Below are 13,446 nucleotides of genomic sequence, written 5' to 3' on the forward strand. Positions count from 1 at the left end.
TACTTATGTGTTTACAGCAAAATTACAATGGGAGATTAGACCATAAAACCATAAAACATAGGAGCAAAGGTTAGACCATTCTGCCCATCGAGTCTGCTCCACCATTCAAACGTGGCTGATAAGTTTCTCAACCCCATTCTCCCCAAACCCCTTGATCCCCTTGAAAATCAAGAATTATCTATCTCCATCTTACATATACTCAATGACCTGGCCTCCACAGCCTACTGTGGCAGTGAATTCCATAGATTCCCCATTCTCTGGCTGAAGACGTATCTCCTTATTTCTGCTCTAAAAGGTCTTCCCTTTACTCTAAGGCTGTGCCCTTGGGTCTAGTGTCTCCTATCAACGGAAACATTTTCCCAACATCACTCTGTCCAAGTCATTCAGCATTCTGTAAGTTTCAATTCCCCCTCATCCTTTTAAACTCCATCGAATATGAATCCCCCATCCTCAAATGTTCCTTATATGTTAAGCTTTTCATTTCTGGGACCATTCTCATGAACCTCCTCTGAACACACTCCAGGGCCACTACATCCTTCCTGAGATATGAGACCCAAAACTGTGCACAATACTCCAAAAGTGTTCTGACTAGAGCCTTACAGAGCCTCAGAAATACATCCCTGCTTTTATATTCAAGTCCTCTCAAAATAAATGCTATCGTTGCATTTGCCGTCCTAACTACTGACTCAATCTGCAAGTTTAGCTTGAGAGAAACCTTGACGAGAACTCCCAAGTCTTTTTGCACTTCAGACTTCTGAATTTTCTCCCCAGTTAGAAAACAGTCCATGCCTCTATTCTTCCTCCCAAAGTGCATGACCTCACACTTTCCCACTTGGTACTCCATCTGCCACTTCTTTGCCCATTCTCCTAACCTGTCCAAATCCTTCTGCAGACTCCCTGCCTGCTCAATGCTACCTGTCCCTCTACCCATCTTTATATCACCTGCAAACATAGCCACAATGCTCTCAGTTCCTTCATCCAGATTGTTAATATATAAAGTGAAAAGTTGAGGTCCCAACACTGAGCTTTGCGGAACACTACTAGTCACTGGCTGCCAACCTGATAAGGCTCCTTTTACGTGTGGGTTCGGTCTGTGTCTATGAAGGCGTCCATATTTCTGTAGCCGTGGTGATTTGTTAAGCATTATGGGAGGTAGTTCTTGGAGGCTAATGGGAATTTGTTTACATTGAATGCGTTTTATGAGCACAGTGTAAAAAATGTGGTGTATTGCGTTTCAGTTAAAAGATACAACATATTATGTTTACTTTCAGTTTAAGGAAACATCAATAGCTTCTAAACATTTGCTAATTTCAGTTTGAAACTTTCACAGATGTACTGGGTGAAGATGGATATATAAGTCAGTTGCTCCTGAAGAAAGGAGATAGCTAGAACTGTTAAGAAATAGGTTGCCTCACAGTGAGAAGTTTAATTTGAAAGCTCCGGACTAGAATTGGTTGGTTCCAGCCCAGAAGAAAAGATTTGAAGCCAGGAAAGTGTAAATTCAGTTATATGAAGATTCAAAGAAGAAGTGATTAGATTCTCAAAACGGAGAAGTGAAGTACTGTTAAATTATGATCCCTACAGTGTGGAAACAGACCATTTGGCCCAACAAGTCCACATCTACTCTCCAAAGAGTAATCCACCCAGAACCATTCCCTTACATTGCCTCCTGACTAATGCATTAACCTATACATCCCTGAACATTATGGGCAATTTAGCATGGCCAATTCACCTAATCTGCACATTTTTGCACTGTGGCAGTAAATTGGAGTACCCAGAGGAAACCCACACAAACACAGGGAGAATGTGCAAACTCCACACAGACAGTTGCCCAAGGATGGAATCAAACCCAGGTCCCTTGTGCTGTGAGGCAGCAGTGCTAACCACTGAGGCACTATGCTGTTCCAAAGTAAATTTTTATTGTCTTCCACACAGGCAGTCAGCCACAGAAAGCCTTCAGAAATGAGATAAAGAGAGTTCAGAGACTGTATATTCCTGTTAGGTTGAAAGGAAAGGCCGGTAGGTGTAGGGAATGCTGGATGATGAGAGAAATTGAGGGCTTGGTTAAGAAAAAAAGGGAGCATATATCAGGTATAGACAGGATAGATCGAGTGAATCCTCAGAAGAGTATAATGGCAGTAGGAATATACTTAAGAGGGAAATCAGGAGGGCAAAAAGGGGACATGAGATAGCTTTGGCAAATAGAATTAAGGAGAATCCAAACGGCTTTTACAAATACATTAAGGACAAAAGGGTATCGAGGGAGAGAATAGGGCCCCTCAAAGATCAGCAAGGCGGCCTTTGTGTGGAGCCACAGGAGATGGGGAGATATTCAATGAATATTTTGAATCAGTATTTTCTGTGGAAAAGGATATGGAAGGTATAGACTATAGGGAAATAGATGGTGATGTCTTGCAAAATGTCCAGATTACAAAGGAGGAAGTGCTGACTGTCTTGAAATGCATAAAGGTGGATAAATCCCCAGGACCTGATCAGGTGTACCCGAGAACTCTGTGAGAAGCTAGGGAAGTGATTTCTGGGCCTCTTGCTGAGATATTTGTATCATCGATAGTCACAGGTGAGGTGCCGGAAGACTGGAGGTTGGCTAACATGGTGCCACTGTTTAAGAAGGGTGGTAAAGACAAGCCAGGGAACTAAAGACCGGTGAGCCTGACCTCAGTGGTGGGCAAGTTAGAACATAGAACATAGAACAATACAGCACAGAACAGGCCCTTTGGCCCACGATGTTGTGCCGAACATTTGTCCTAGCTTAAGCACCCATCCATGTACCTATCCAATTGCCGCTTAAAGGTCACCAAAGATTCTGACTCTACCACACCCACAGGCAGCGCATTCCATGCCCCCACCACTCTCTGGGTAAAGAACCCACCCCTGACATCTCCCCTATACCTTCCACCCTTCACCTTAAATTTATGTCCCCTTGTAACACTCTCTTGTACCCGGGGAAAAAGTTTCTGACTGTCTACTCTATCCAGTCATCTGATCATCTTATACACCTGTATCAAGTCACCCCTCATCCTTCGCCGTTCCAATGAGAAAAGGCCTAGCTCTCTCAACCTATCCTCGTACGACCTATTCTCCATTCCAGGCAACATCCTGGTAAATCTTCTCTGCACCCTCTCCAAAGCTTCCACATCTTTCCTGAAGTGAGGCGACCAGAACTGCACAAAGTACTCCAAATGTGGCCTAACCAAAGTCCTGTACATTTGCAACATCACTTCACGACTCTTGAATTCAATCCCTCTGCTAATGAACGCTAATACACCATAGGCCTTCTTACAAGCTCTATCCACCTGAGTGGCAACTTTCAAAGACCTATGAACATAGACCCCAAGATCCCTCTGTTCCTCCACCACACTAAGAACCCTACCGTTAACCCTGTATTCCGCATTCTTATTTGTCTTTCCAAAATGGACAACCTCACACTGGCAGGGTTGAACTCCATCTGCCACTCCTCAGCCCAGCTCTGCATCATATCCAAGTCCCTTTGCAGCCGACAAGAGCCCTCCTCACTATCCACAACTCCACCAATCTTCGTATCATCTGCAAATTTACTGACCCACCCTTCGACTCCCTCATCCAAGTCATTAATAAAAATTACGAACAGCAGAGGACCCAGAACTGATCCCTGCGGAACTCCACTTGTAACTGGGCTCCAGGCTGAATATTTACCATCTACCACCACTCTCTGACTTCGACCGGTTAGCCAGTTTTCTATCCACTTGGCCAAATTTCCCTCTATCCCATGCCTCCTGACTTTCCTCATAAGCCTACCATGGGGAACCTTATCAAATGCCTTACTAAAATCCATGTATACTACATCCACTGCTCTACCCTCATCCACATGCTTGGTCACCTCCTCAAAGAATTCAATCAGACTTGTAAGGCAAGACTGACCCTTCACAAATCCGTGCTGGCTGTCCCTAATCAAGCAGTGCCTTTCCAGATACTCATAAATCCTATCCCTCAGTACCCTTTCCATTACTTTACCTACCACCGAAGTAAGACTAACTGGCCTGTAATTCCCGGGGTTATCCCTATTCCCTTTTTTGAACAGGTAACACATCATTCGCCACTCTCCAGTCCCCTGGTACCACCCCCGTTGACAGTGAAAATGAAAAGATCATTGCCAACGGTACTGCAATTTCCTCTCTTGTTTCCCACATAATCCTAGGATATATCCCATCAGGCCCGGGGGACTTGTCTATCCTCAAGTTGTTCAAAATGTCTAACACATCTTCCTTCCTAACATGTATCTCCTCTAGCTTACCAGTCTGTTTCACACTCACCTCTTCAACAATACGGTTCCTCTCATTCGTAAATACTGAAGAAAAGTACTCATTCAAGACCTCTCCTATCTCTTCCGACTCAATACACAGTCTCCCACTACTGTCCTTGATTGGACCTACCCTCGTTCTCGTCATTCTCATGTTTCTCACATACGCATAAAATGCCTTTGGGTTATCCTTGATCCTATCCGCCAAAGATTTTTCATGCCCTCTCTTGGCTCTCCTAATCCCTTTCTTCAGGACCCTTCTGGCTATCCTGTATCCCTCCACTGCTCTGTCTGAACCCTGTTTCCTCAACCTTATGTAAGCCTCCTTCTTCCTCTTTACAAGACATTCAACCTCCCTCGTCAACCAAGGTTCCCTCACACGACCATTTCTTTCCTGTCTGACCGGTACATACATATCAAGGACACGTCGTATCTGTTCCTTGATAAGGTTCCACATTTCCACGACATCCTTCCCCGACAGCCTATGCTCCCAACTTATGCTCCTCAGATCCTGTCTTACAGCATCGTAATTACCCTTTCCCCAATTGTAAAACCTACCCTGTTGCACGCACCTATCTCTCTCCATAACCAAGGTGAAAGTCACAGAATTGTGGTCACCATCACCAAAATGTTCACCCACTAACAAGCCCATCACTTGTCCCGGTTCATTACCGAGTACCAAATCCAAAATGGCCTCCCCTCTGGTCGGACAATCTACATACTGTGTTAGAAAAGCTTCCTGGACACACTGCACAAACACCGCCCCATCCAATCTACTTGAGTTGTTGGAGGGAATCCTGAGGGACAGGATGTACATGTATTGGAAAGGCAAGGACTGATTAGGGATAGTCAACATGGCTTTGTGCATGGAAAATAATGTCTCACAAAGTTGATTGAGTTTTTTGAAGAAGTGACAAAGAAGATTGATGAGGGCAGAGCAGTAGACGTGATCAATATGGACTTCAGTAAGGCGTTTGACAAGGTTCCCCATGGGAGACTGATTAGCAAGGTTAGATCTCATGGAACAAAAGGAGAACTAGCCATTTGGATACAGAACTGGCTCGAAAGGAGAAGACTGAGGGTGGTGGTGGAGGGTTGTTTATCAGACTGGCGGCCTATGACCAGTGGAGTGCCACAAGGTTCGGTGCTGGGTCCACTACGTTTCGTCATTTCTAAAAATGATTTGGATGTGAACATAAGAGGGATAGTTAGTACGCTGGCAGATGACACCCAAATTGGAGTTGTAGTGGACAGCGAATAAGGTTACCTCAGATTACAGTGTGATCTTGATCAGATGGGCCAATGGGCTGAGAAGTGGCAGATGGAGTTTAATTTAGATAAATGCGAGGTGCATTTGGGAAAGCAAATCTCAGCAGGACTTATACACTTAATGGTAAGGTCCTAGGGAGTGTTGATGAACAAAGAGATCTTGGAATGCAGGTTCATAGCTCTTTGAAAGTGGAGTTGCAGGTAGAGTAGAGTGAAGGTGGTGTTTGGTATGCTTTCCTTTATTGGTCAGAGTATTAAGTATAGGAGTTGGGAGGTCATGTTGCGGTTGTACAGGACAGTGGTTAGGCCACTTTTGGAATATTGTGTTCAATTCTGGTCTCCTTCCTATCAGAAGGATGTTGTGAAACTTGAAAGGGTTCAGAAAAGATTTACAAGGATGTTGACAGGGTTGGAGGATTTGAGCTATAGGGAGAAGTTGAACAGATTGGGGCTGTTTTCCCTGGAGCATTAGAGGCTGAGGGGTGACCTTATGGAGGTTTATAGAATTATGAGGGGCATGGATAGGGTTAATAGACAAGGTCTTTTCCTTGGGTGGGGGAGTCCAGAACTAGAGGGAAAAGTTTTTGGGTGAGAGGGGAACGATATAAAAGAGACCTAAGGGGCAACTTTTTTACACAACTTTTTTACGTGTATGGAATGAGCTGCCAGAGGAAGTGGTGGAGGCTGGTACATTTGCAACATTTAAAAGGCATCTAGATGGGTATATGAATAGGAATGGTTTGGAGGAATATGGGCCAGGTCCTGGCAAGTGGGACTAGATTACGTAGGGATATCAGGTCAGCATGGAGGAGTTTGTTTCCATGACTGTAAATCTCCATGACTCTATGACTCTAATCTCTCTCCTCTTGAAAGTCTATATTCTTCGCAAATGGATGATACTGGCCTACTATGAAAATAATTGTCTATAACATGGGATTTGCATTATTTGCTCTGCTAGGCCATCAGAGTCCAGAGAATCAATTGTGCAATTTCTCCAGTTGGGATAGGCTCACTATTATATTAAATTCCCTCGTATTGTATGGAATAGCTGGTAGTTTCTTAAAACTGAAGTTCAATGATACAAAACGCAATTCATTCCTAAATACATTCTGTGAAAGAAGAAATTCAACATTCCTGAAACATGACAATGGATGTGTCACACTTCACTCATTAGTAATCTCTTTCACTCATTTTCGTTTAAAAAGTGACTGTTTTGTTACATTTCACCCTGAAAGGTTCCACTTATTTAAATCGATTTACAACCTGCACATGGTTTGCTCATGAATTTCATGTCTAAAATTTTCACCATGTTGACAGCCTTGAAAATGACAAGTTCTGTGAAAGTATAAGTTTGGAACCATGCCATAAAGCTGGAAGATGGATATATCTCTCTGGATCTGCTTGTTGAGAAGGCTAAGCAACAGCAATCATATCTCTTTCTGAATATATTAACGCTGAAAGAACCTTTGAATTTCACATGTCAAACTTTTGAAAAGTCATTACATTCATACTTTTGCCCCACTGCTTTGTGGGTAATTACAATACCCAGTGTGATTCTCAGTGATATAAACCAACATGATCAAAGAGCCAATCCTTAGCCTCTGCAGGGCTAAACAAGCTGACCGTCAATTGATGTCAATGCCCATTGTTACAACTTATTTGGAAGCAGCAAGCTGAATCTTTTCCTTGTCCCATTTTGCTCTTCTGGTCACAAGAAAGTTTGAATTTAAACCAGGAGGTCATATTGCCATGTGTTTATGTTTAAAATATGAAATATATCATACAATGTGTAGCTCAGTATCAGAAAGAAACTAGCCAACAGATTAAGAACCAGTTTATTGCAAACAAAATCTACCCAAGCAAAGATGTGAAGATTATATCTTTTAGCAATAAACTGCAAATGTACACAACTTCCCTTCTTGAAAAATAATACACACATCTATATACACAGATTCCAAGTCTGGGGGAAAAAATAATGATAAACTCTCTAGAGTGTTGTCTGAAAAGTACTTTGGCCCAGTAACAGTTCAATTCAGGAAAGAGAATTCTTCATGGATTGTCCAACTATTGGTCTGTAGCTGAAGTCACTCGGATACAAATGTTGGCACCAGGATTTCTTCCTGGATCAGTAATGGTCGGCTAAATTCTTTTTATCTGGAGACACTGGTGGCAGATCTCAGGCTTTCCTTTAAGAACTCTCTACATGCGGTGACAAGGCCTTCCAATCAGTCTTCAAATTACATGTTTTGATGGGAGGGATTTCAGACATAAAAGGAGATGGCAAAGGCTATTGCTGCAGGCAGGCTAACTCTCTGATTCTGTGTTTAATAGATTTACTACTCCCACAAATTTGGTCAGGTGGCCTCTCACTGGAAGTGTTACAGACTTGTCTTCTCCAGTTGAGTAACTTGTGTTCTTTTCAAAATGTATCATTGTTTTCTGCTGCAGCTATCTCCTTTGAGTTGCAAACTGTTCATTCCAAAAAGTCCAAGACAAAGTTTTATGTCCAGTCAATAATATTCGAAAATAAATTAAAGATACCTTCACAGCATCATGGCAAGTAGAATACAATATGCTGGAGAACACATTTCTATGCATTATGCAGTCATCTCTTCATGAAAGAAGATCATGAATAACGGATAGTGAGAGTGAGAGATAAAGAAACAAAGTGGAAGAAGAAAGGGATAATCAGATGTAGAACGGCTACATTACGTGTCAATTGTTGTGCAGGCTCGATATTTCAAACAGCCTGCCAACACTCACGAAGGCTCAGATTTAAAGTGAATGAAGCAACAGAGAGCTCTCGGCTTAGATGGCAGTATTGTTCAGGAAAGGATGATAGAAAATGTGACCATATCAGAAATTGTTATTTAATCTGCACAATTATAATCCAGCTCAGATGACAGGAGCCGCTGTGATGTTCACTGAATTCCCACCTTGAATTCCTCCCACACAAGGGTAGCTTTAACTGGGATTGAACATACGTCAATATATACATCCTCTGCGACACTAAGAATAGACTGATTTTTTCTGTCAATTGCGCCGTTTTCAAAATAATGGTGCTGCCTATTAATGGACATACTCAATAGATTAAATCCAAGATATTGACCAGATGTGTCATTCCTTAGAATGGATTTTTTTAAAGCTTGTAGTTTCACCAAATTTCCTTTGTAAAACTCAATTATCCCAATAGTTCTTCACATGTCCTTCAGTTACTATCAATGTTACATCAGAGGTTCAATGTTCTCCCCAGTTCCAAAGAAGAGAATAGCGGCTCTTAACAGCAATAGAACTGTATTACGCATCATTGAATCTCTGCATCAGAAGTCATCAGACTGAAAGATTACTCTTATACAATCAACAAACTGTTCAGTTGAAATGAGATGCTGAGAGATACCAAGATGTACTTTACCTTTCTGAACAAACAGATGAAGCGAACACAGGATTTAAAACGTATCATTTATTCACAATCTACCGAAGTGAACACAAATCGCCAACATGCAGCTATAAGATACAACGTAATTGCTGAAATTAGAACACTCAATTGAATTTTAATTGGAGAAAGCAGCAAAGTAAGATCCCATATTTCAGCCTGTCAGTGGTTACAATCACTTTGCATTATTGCTGCCATATATATAATCCTCAGAATAAAAGGCAGGGAGAATGAAAGCAGGAAAGGAGTGTTTGAGCAAGAAATGGACAAGTGGGGGTAGGAATAAAAGGAGAGAGAAAATGATAAAAGGATGAGAGAAAGGCAGAGCACTATGGATGGTGGAAGAGAGGGAAGAAAGCAAGGGAGGAAGACAAGAGAGCAATAATGAAGTTTTCTAATTTAACCTTCTCCCCCAGTGAGTTAGGTGAAGCGAACAAAATTGCACGGTCAATAAAATTACTAATGAAGTGAAGTATTGGCAAACCTGCTGATATTATCTGACTGAAAGTATATATTCAGCAATGCTGCTGGTTACAAGTTTACATCTTAATCAGTCAGGTTTGCATGCAGCAGATTTGCATTCTTAGATGGGTAGTATGTAATGTTTTTAGATATCATCAGTAATGCTCCTGAGCAACATTTATACAGAGCAATAAAAGAAACTTTGTGGTGGGTTGCATAAGACAGAAAAAATCAGAGACATAATTTCTTCATTGCAGTGGAACACAGGCTATATTAAAAAGAAACAAAAATCGACATTGCACCCTGGCAGAGCATGTGCCAGTATGTTTATGTAATGTGTGACACAGTCCAGCAGCATTCAACGTCTGTGTTAATTAAGCTATGACACATGTTGAGATGTTACAATTGGTCTCAGTCCTGTATGAATTTGGAAGCTTTATGGGAAAAAAAGATGGAGAATCAGTCAGAGATCCTGCTGTTCTTTCAACAAACCACTTTGATATAAATTTGTGTGCAACTAACCAATGCTATGTTGATTGGTGTCACTGGTGGTTTTGTTGATTTGTACAAGATGTTTTCACCTTCTGTCTTTGTTTGGATGATTTCTTCTGTTGTTAAAAGATGTGAAAAAGAAAGTTGTTAGATATACCACCAGCCTGTTTCAGCTAAAGAATCTAGACCATTCTCCTCACTTCAATACCATGGAATTGATGTCGGACAATGTGCAGATTGTGTAATACAATAAAGAGTATGCCTGGTGACTCACAATGTCAACAATCAATCATTTACAGTAGAGAATGCTGCATAGTTCCTGAGTGTGAGGGAATTATACAACTACAGGAGAAGAATCAAGATTTTGTAGTGCTCGGCAATACAAAGTTTGAAAAGGGAAGGACTTATGCCCAAAACATCTATTCTCCTGCTCCTCGGATGTTGCCTGACCTGTTGTGCTTTTCCAGCACCACATTCTCACAATAAATTTGCCTCGTCAGCAAATTCCACATTCCATGAAAGAATTGTAGAAGAGGTATATACTGAATACAGTCCATGTTTAAGGTTATGCACATGGGCACGCCTTCATTGGGCATGACAATCATTCATAAATAAGAGACACCCATGAGGCAAAGGAGATTATTGTCCTGTTTGATGTTGCTTAAGAACACCTTTAAAGTGTTTCTGTTTTCCTTCTGGACTCTTTGGTTGAGACTGAGTTCTTAGTAGAGTAGTTGTTTCAGGAAGCTGGTATTAGGCATTGAATCATGTGTCCTGTTCATGAGAGCTGGTTGAATGATTGACACCTTGAGGCTAGATGTTTGGCTTGGGAGAGATAGCTGCTGTTTTCTTCTTAAATTCACTCACAGGATGTGGCTGTCACTGGTTAGGCCAGTACTTATTGCCCATCCCTAATTGCCCAGAACCACCACTTGAGAGGTGGGAAAAAAGTCCCTATTGCCTGTGAAGAAGTGAAAACCTCCATCGTGGCCAATGAAGGTAGAATAACCCTCAAGAAGACAGTAAATTACATTTTTTATGTGTTAAAAAGAGGTGGGAAACCCTTGTAACCCAGACTGAAATAGAATAGTGCTATTTAATATAATTTAAATTTTGAAGGAAGTAACAATACTGTTTTGTTAGCTAACAATGTAAATCTTTACTGGATGGTAAAAGCTTAAGACAAATAAATTCTATAACATTGTTATGTTGCGGAACTATTCAGATTTTAAATTGACCGCATTGATTTACTGCAAATATGTGAGCTTGAAGACAGAAGATTACAAATAGCATTGAGATGCTGTAGATTAAAACAAAAACAGCTTTAAGTGAATAAGAATAAATAAACATAACAAGAAGAAAAAGGAATGCTACATGTGTAAAACTGTTACACACCGAAGTAGGACACCGGTTCAGAGCAGCAAAAAGCCAACTGCTTGCTCACACAAAGACGTTAATGCAGTTGGACCACTGCTATTATAAATGATACTGAAGGCAATGTAAGGGAAACTGGCGATCCAACATATTTGAGTTTCACAGAGCATGTTTAAGTCTAAGCTTGGCACACATCACTGTCCTATCAAACCAAGTACCATGGCTGAAGAAACAGGGGTTAAGGCCTTCACAGATGAGACTGCCCATGGTTGAGATTACCTGGATAAGAGAATTACTTCATAGTGTCAACAGGAATAAAGTCACAGATTTTACAAAAAAAAAGAACAATACAATCCATTGTCTCTCAAAACAGAATTGTCAGGGCCAGAGACAGATCATGCTGTCAGCAGCATTACTGCAGTGACAAAACTGAGGACATGAAAGTGCTAAGTTCACTAGTAAGATAGCTACAGAGGGCAAATTAAGACATGCAAACTAATCAATAAATGGAAGTAAAGAGGTTGCATACTTCCACACAGATGTACCAACAAATTGAGAATAAAGATTTGCTTGAACAATGTGAAGATGAACCAAATATAACTCTATGGAAGCCAGACCAAGGTCCACAGATTCAAGACATGGTCAAAAGATCATATTGTGCAAGATCCTGAGCACCTACATTTGTGCAATTACACAGTCACACAGTTGCACAGCACAGAAACAGACCCCTTAGTCCAGCTTGTCTGCACTGACCAGATTTCCTAAATTAATCTAGCCCCATTTGCCAGCACTTGGCTCATATCCCTCGAAACCCTTCCTATTTATGTACCCATCCAGATGCCTTTTAAATGTTGTAATTGTACCAACCTCTACCACCTCCTCTGGCAGCTCATTCCATAAACACACCGTTCTTTGCATGAAAATTTGGTCCCTTTTAAATCTTTCCCTTCTCACCTCAAACTTATGCCCTCTAGTTTAGACTTACCATGGAAAAAAGACCTTGGCTATTCACCCTATCAAGTCCATCATGATTTTATAAACCTCTAAAAGGTAACCCCTTGGCACTTGGCATTCCAGAGAAAATAGTTCCAGCCTATTCAGCCTTTCCCTATAGTTCAAACTGTCCAAACCCAGCAGCATCTTGTAAATCATTTCTGAACCCCATTTAAGTGTAACAACATCTTTCCAATAGCAGGGAGTCCCGAATTGAAAGCAATCTTCTAAAATTGGCTTATATAATGTCCTGTACAGCTGCATCATGACACCCCAACTCCCATTCTCAATGCACTGACCAATGAAGGCAAGCGTGTCATACACCTTCTTCTCCATGTTGTCTACCTGTGACTCCACTTTCAAGGAAATATACACCTGCACCCCTACGTTTCTTTGTTTGGCAATACCCCCAGGGGCCTACCATTAACTGCATAAGTCCTGCCCTGGTTTGCCTTTCCAAAATGCAACACCTCACATTTATCTAAATTAAACTCCATTTGCCACTCCTTGGCCCATTGGCCCATCTGCTCAAGGTCCCATTGTACTCTGAGGTAACCTGCTTCACTGTCCACTACACCACCCATGTTGGTATTATCTGCAAACTCACTAATCATACCTCTTATATTCATATCAAAATAATTTATATAAATGATGAAAAGCAGTGGACCCAGCACCGATCCTTGTGGCACACCGCTGATCACAGGTCTCCAGTCTGAAAAACTCTCTACCACTGCCCTCTCTCTCCTACCTTTAAGCCTATCTTGTATCCAATTGGTTTGCTCCCTGTATTCAATGTGATTTAACCTTGCTAATCAGTCTACCATGGGGAACCTTGTCAAATGCCTTCCTGAAATCCATATAGACAACATCTACCACTCTGCCTTCATCAATCTTCTTTGCCACCTCTTAAAACCTCAATTAAGTTAGTGAGACATGATTTTCCACACAGAACGCCATGCTGACTATACCTAATCAGTCCTTGCCTTTTCAAATGCATGTAAATCCTGTACTCAGAATCCCCTCGAACTTACCCAACACTTATGTCAATCTCACTGATCTATAGTTCCTTGGCTTTTCCTTACAGCCATTCTTAAATAGTGGCACCACATTAGCCAACCTCCAGTCT

At 41.4% G+C, this 13,446-nt stretch overlaps 1 protein-coding gene across 8 annotated transcripts in view; it reads right to left on the bottom strand.

Annotated features, from left to right (window-relative positions):
- mpp2b (MAGUK p55 scaffold protein 2b) overlaps positions 1 to 13,446 on the bottom strand; it is a 539,799-nt gene that overhangs the window by 101,019 nt on the left and 425,334 nt on the right. Inside the window, exon 1 of one of the 8 annotated variants that reach the window (XM_087977859.1) lies at positions 9,984 to 10,004. The exons of the other annotated variants lie outside the window; for them this stretch is intronic. The gene's annotated coding sequence lies outside the window, so the exon portion shown is untranslated. Of the gene's footprint in view, positions 1 to 9,983; positions 10,005 to 13,446 lie in introns of those variants that run through there. 8 annotated transcript variants of the gene reach the window in all.

This window comes from Chiloscyllium plagiosum, unplaced genomic scaffold, assembly GCF_037043375.1.
Source record: "Chiloscyllium plagiosum isolate Xiang-an unplaced genomic scaffold, Cpla_swu_hap1 HiC_scaffold_32, whole genome shotgun sequence".
In the NCBI taxonomy this organism is placed as follows: domain Eukaryota; kingdom Metazoa; phylum Chordata; class Chondrichthyes; order Orectolobiformes; family Hemiscylliidae; genus Chiloscyllium; species Chiloscyllium plagiosum.